Below are 6,688 nucleotides of genomic sequence, written 5' to 3' on the forward strand. Positions count from 1 at the left end.
TCATGGGGTTGCAAATAGTTGGACATGACTAAGCAATGTTTATTGATTAATAAGAGAGCAGAAATTTGCCATTTGCTTTTAGGAGGTGTATCTTGACATGTTTGAGACCACTGATATCATAGAAAGATCACCAGTATGACTTTTGGTGATATATGACTTAGAATTTGTAGAGATATTTCCATAAATGTGTCACATAAGTCTTGGGATAGTTGCTACTTCCTGTTCACCTGGTTGTATCAACACATGACATCATCAGGAAAACATACCAATGTGATATCTTATAGAACAGAGAAGTGATCAAGTTTCCTGGTTACTAGAATATGACAAAGGTTTAGAAGGTTGATGTGCATTGCTGAGTATATTGCTTGTCCTAAGACCTAAAAGTAAGCTGCTCCTGATGAATTTTCATATCAAGCAAAAAAAAAAAAAATTCCAGATCCACAACTGCATACCATGTTCCAGGACATCTATTGTTTCATTCAAGCAAAAAATAGCAACATCAAAAACAATAAAAATCACATGGATAAACTTGTAGTCAGAGGCAGCACCTGATTAAATGTACAATAATCCATTCTCATTCTGCATTATTTTTAGACTTATAGCCAAATTTGGCTTCTAGAAAATAAGTTAAAAAATGTTATTCACAAAAAGATGCAATATGCCCTAATTTTGCCAATTTATGCCAACAGAAAGCTGGAGAACATGTATAAGGCCTGGTTTGAAACCTATTAGATCTAGGTGGCAGCAATATAATTGAGAGTAAACTAAATGTGTTTATTAGAGTGCTCCAAAATAAGATTCTGAATGTTTTTGAGTCACTAAAAATGGCTCCAATAGGGGAGAACCGAGACAGCAAAGCAGAAACAGTACCTGAAGTAGAGGGACCTGTGGTGTAAAGGTGGGGCCAAGGAGGAACAGGCAATTTCCTGCCACCTGCTCAGGGACACCCTCACTTAAGGCTGCACCCAACAGGACCAGCAGGGACCCTGGTGGCTACTGGAGTGTGGAAACCCAGACCAGCACTGCCCCTCGTACATCAAGAGCCTGCAGTCCCCCAGCTGGGTACTCTTGTCCTGGCTGCACTTGGAGAAGATTGGAGATTCATCTGAGTATATCACTGCTCCCATGCAAGGGGGATTTTACTGACTTGGTTTAAAGAAGCTGATTCTTCCAAGCTGCAATTCAACACCACAAGCTGAAGACACCATAATGGAGAAACTGTCCTTTAAGTTGTTTCTGGGAAAGGAAAGATGCTCTGTTGTTTTAGCAGATGGATTCTCCAAGTGGCAGCAATGTCAGGGAACACCCAGAGGCAGCCCTACTTCTTCTTATTCCCCCAAATCAAAACAGAAAAGTCAGAGAGAGAGTGCTCTAGACAGCCCTGAGGACTAGGAGGAAGTGTGGGACAACTGGAGGCCACTAACAATGGCCAGGATCTTTGGCTGCTGGGAGCCCCCAGAGGAAAGAGACAGCCTGTGTTCCAAAACCATTATCACAGGAGATTCCTTCAAAGGCTTAAATGACATCGCCCAACACAATGTCTGCCACATTAGATGGACAGGAGGCAGTCTCTAAGTGACTGGACTTTGATAAGAATTTGGGTTCTTTGGTAAGCTCATGAAGTTTCATGAGCTTTGGTAAGCTCCAGAGAACACTACCATCCACCATGGTGAATAACTCCTAAAAGAACACTCCTGAGTGTCTGCTTCCTGTCAACTTACTGCTCAAAAAGGAGCTCAAGGCAAGTGACAGCAGCCAGAAGATGCTACAGTGGCTGGCCACAAAGTCACCCAAGAAGGAAGACCCCAAAACACCCCAAAAGGCAGAGTCAGATGTGCCCCAGGTGTCCAGGCAGTTCCTGCAAAAGAGTCTATTCCCCTCCAAGGGAGGCAGTGCAGGGCTTCTGGAGTGATGGCTGAAGTGGGAGGAGGAGGAGCCTTTTGGCAAGCAGCCTCACATGAGACCAAGGCCACAGTGTGCAGCACGGAATCCCATCGTCGTAACAGGTTCCAGCATTGTGTGTGTGAGTAGGGGCAGGGGGATGTTGCTTGGGAAATAAAGTGTTAGTTAACATTTCTTGCTTCTCCAGGGAGGGGCTGTCCTAGTTGGGACCAAGAATCTCTAGTGGAGTGGGTGGGCAGCCAGGAAGAGGAAGGGCACCACCATCAGTTCATGGTGAGAAGGGAGGGGACTCTTGTGCCCACAGCCCTCTCCTGGTTGGACCGGTGGACCTTCCCTCAGAGCCTGACCCCACTGACCTCAGCCTGACTTGACCTGACCTGACCTGGTGCTGCTAGCAGAAGCTATTTTCTGCTCAGCCTTTGGACTCTTTTAGTCTTTTGGAATTAAGTTCTTAAAACATATTTTTTCCTTGAATAAATTATACTTGATAAACTATCTACATTTCAGAAAATGCTACTCATGGAAGGAATTCCAGGTCTCACAGTTTTCTTCTGGCATCAGACCTAGGGAGTGATTTTGTCATAAATGTGGGGCACTGGAGTTTTCTGTGGACAAAGCTGTATTTTTGGGAACAATAAAAAGGCTTGGTTGGGGGGAGGGGAATGTTTCCAATTTGCTTGGTTAATTTGACTAAAAGATGGACCTAAAGGAAGTATATACTGAATGAAGTTGAAATGCAGGAGGAAGGCACCCCAAAGCTTAGAGAGACTGTGATGCTCATGTGAATTTATGTAAGAGCTTCTCAGCTATATTCTGACTACATGCCCTCAAAAGGTTCAAAGACATGTCCTTCACCAAGGCCAAGAGAAACACATTTGTGAGGGAAAACCCAATTTTCTGTTTTTTAAGTTGTTTTGTTTTGTTTTGTTTGATGTGGACCATTTTTAAAGGATTGAATTTGTTGCAATATTGCTTCCATTTTATGTTTTGGTTTTGGCTCACAGGCATTTGGGATCCTAGCTCCCCGAATAGGGATTGAACCCACATCTCCTACATTGGAAGGTAAAGGTGAAGTCTTACTCACTGGACTGCCAGGAAACCCCAGAAAACCCAACATTCTTAAACAGCTTCATTAAGGCTATTCTCTATAGGATAAAAAGTACAGTGGGACCAACTGCTATTAAGTTGGGCAATCTGCATTCAGTGGGAATAATAGTATCATGATGAAACACACCAGGGCCTCATGGCCTGCTCCCCCTTGTCCTCTAGATGCCTTTCCTCAAGGCCTACTCCCCCTTGTCCTCTAGATGCCTTTTGTCTGCAGAAAAGTTTTAGCCAAAAAGATTAAGTGTAATCAAAGAAGTGAGAAAAAGCAGACGCAAAGGGAAAAAAGTCAAACAGGACAAAATGATAATAATTTAGTCATTAAGCAAAGTCAAGGACTTTTAGTTCCTCCTGAAGGGCTACAGATAATTCTGAACCATATCCTATGAGCTGTTTTGTAGGTACTGAAACCCCAAACAAGCAGGAGAAGTTCACTACATCATGACCAGACTGTAGCCATAACATAAGCTGCCATAATTCTGAGAAATGGCCTCAAAGAAATAGGAACAAACCAACCCTGAAACTGAAGACTAATTATACTTTCAACAGTCAAGATGGTGCTAATCAGACCACCTCATGACCAATTTTGAGATGACTGTCAGAGCCGGCTGTCCTAGCCTCCCTCTGCCTATACATCCTTGAATCTCTCCTTTAAAGGTCTTGCCCACTGATTGACAGTAGGGAGAGTTGGTATTTGGACATGAGTCCGCCCACCACAGCCCTTTGCCATTGCTAGCGTCCAAACTAAAGCAAACTTTCCTTTTCTCAAACCTTGCCTCTTTATTGACTTTAGAGCAGTGAGCAGCTGGACCCCACTTCTGATAACAGTGTGTTGGTAAATGCTGGTCCAACTTCCGTTTTCTCTTGCTTGTACAGACCAAATAAAATTTGACTGGATTTGCTCATCTTTTTTTGCTTTAAGGACAAAACCATCAGCTAACCAGTGTCAAAGATCTCTATGGAACAAACCATTCTGATTATGGCTTTGACTCAGCTTCCCATCATGGTAGCCATTCCCACTTTATCCTCTAGACTGAAAACAGGGGAAAAAAAAAAAAAAACTCTCTTAAATATATTGTTTGTTGCCAGGTACTATTAAAATAATTAGTTTGATACTAACTCAAGGTAAAATGCTAAACAGGTACTATAGAAAAAATGAACAAACTTAAAAGTCAAAAGAGAAATGCAGTGATTTCTAGGAACTAATCTAGGTTCATTACTAGTAATCCATACAAAAGTGGCCTCATTTGTCCCTTAAATGAGATTATTAAATGAGAAAAAGTTATATATATTATATATAGTTGATTATGAACTTCATGTGAATAAATAGTATTATAAAGAATACCTGGATTTCATTAATAAAGAGTACATTGGTAAATGGAGAACAATCACATTCTAACTTTTATTGGTCCACCTATATTTGAACTGCCATGTCAGTGTTGAATGTAATATTTTATTTGCTTACTATTTTTATTGTTTATATTTATTACTTATTTACGTGGTGGCATCAGATCTTAGCTGCAGCACATGGGATCTTTATTTCTTTTTTGTTGGAAGATAATTGCTTTACAATGTTGTGTTGACTTCTGTCATATAGCAACATGAATCAGCCATAGGGATACATATGTCTGCTCCCTCTTGAACCTTCCTCTCACCTTGTACCCTATTCCACAGGGTTGTCACAGGGCACCAGATTGAGTTCCCTGTGTCATACAGCAACTTCCCATTAGCTATCTATTTTACATATGGTAATGTATATATTTCAGTGCTACTCTTGGGACACAGAGGGTCTTTGTTGCATCACATGGAATCTTTTGATTCCACGCAGGCTCAGTAGTTATGGCATGCAGTCTTAGTTACCCTGTGGTTTGTGGTATCTTAGTTCCCCAACCTGGGATTGAACCCATGACCCCTCCATTGTCAGGTGGATTCTTAACCACTGGACCACCAGGAAAGTTCCAAATACAATACTTCAAAAGAAATGTTAATCAAACAGAATTGTTTACAAACAAGAGAGGAGTTCAATAAGGGCTCTGGATAATCCAACACATGAAGAACAGTTGTGATAACTAGGGGGTTTTGTGTCAAAAAAGCAAAAATAAAACTACTTTATTGGGAGAGCACCAGTTAGCTGCATTTATCTGAAGTGTGGCCATATGAAATAGGGAACTGATTTACTTGGGGTAACTTCAAAGGAAGATCAAGAACCAAATAGATAAATTTCCAGAGGAAAAGATTTGCATGTAATACATAGAAAAATCTTCAATTCAGTGCAGTCACTTAGCAGTAGAATGTGCTGCTGTAGGAAGCAATGAACTTTCTGTCTGGCAACGCCTTTGCGTAAGTTGAGTCTGCTTCTGCTGTGTGTTTCAGTTGAGTACATTCCTGAAATAGGTAGGAAACTAGATGACCTTTAAAGTGAAGTGAAGTCACTCAGTTGTGTCCGACTCTTTGCGACCCCATGGACTGTAGCCTACCAGGCTCCTCCCTCCATGGGATTCTCCAGGCAAGAGTGCTGGAGTGGGTTGCCATTTCCTTCTCCAGGGGATCTTCCCAACCCATTGTCTCTAGCATTCCAGGCAGATGCTTTAACCTCTGAGCCACCAGGGAGTCCCTTCCAATCTCAGTTTCAATAATTTCATAAAGAGTGAGCAGGGAATCTAAAAGGAAGGAAAAGCAGTTTCTGAGATGGGGTAGTCATTGTGGATAGCGTGTGAGACAAGGTGGTAATTCAGATAAATTGATCTCAATGTAGCATCATGATTTCTCATATATACTTGAAACATGAGAGTTAATTAACTGGACATTTTGTTTTCTCACCTCAAATTAGGATACATCTGCTTAGAGGACAACTATGGTACAATGATTTAGATGATATGCCTTTCCCTGGGTATGGGGATATGTGGAAAGAGCAGTGACTAGGAGCAGGAAAATGGAAGTTTTAGAGTTTAATCCCAGGATTGCTCCAAACTCACCATCTGCTTTCCGAGAAATTTCTTGCAAATTCCATTTAGCTTCACTGAAGAGGAGATTTGTGAGATGTTTACTAAGAACTTTCAAAAACTGAGTGTAAGATAGCTTGTCAGATACAAGATTTAGGCTCAGAAACAACCTGATGACTTCGCCTCTCATATTTCACATGGCAGGCCTGAAATGAAATAGAGCTAACATTTTTTTTATTTTTTTGTCTTGACTTTTGAGGCTAAAGGGAGGGTTTTGGAGATGTCATAATTCATCCCTGTGACTGTAGAATTATCTGAAGAAGTGGCTACATTGGAATGGAGTAAGGTAAGAATTGATCTAATCTCAGTCACTCCCAAGGCCTTAAACTGAGTTTTTTGTTAGCGTCTGAAGATGCAGTGTCTGCAGAGAAATCAGGAGGCCTGGCCCTCCTAACTGCCTTCGGAGCACGTTGTGGGGGGTGCAGACCAAAGTTGAGTTTACACATCAGTGACTAAGGTTTCCTGCCACTAAGCATAAGAAGTCACTCATGAGCAGCGTCCCAAAACCACAGCTACAGGATGTGGGCACAAGCCCTTGTATAATTGTTGGCCAAGAGCCAATGAGCATTCATCCCTGCGCAAATACTTGGGCTTTTTTGTTGTTGTTAACCTTTGAAAACCACAGGCATTAGTCTCTCTCTTTCTTTCCCTTTGGCACAAGTCATCTTCTTTTCTCCACC

The 6,688-nt window shown here is 41.6% G+C and overlaps 1 pseudogene; it reads left to right on the forward strand.

Moving 5' to 3' along the window:
* Positions 825 to 3,395, forward strand: LOC102178860 (annotated as a pseudogene).

This window comes from Capra hircus, chromosome 1 (genome assembly GCF_001704415.2).
Source record: "Capra hircus breed San Clemente chromosome 1, ASM170441v1, whole genome shotgun sequence".
Lineage (NCBI taxonomy): Eukaryota > Metazoa > Chordata > Mammalia > Artiodactyla > Bovidae > Capra > Capra hircus.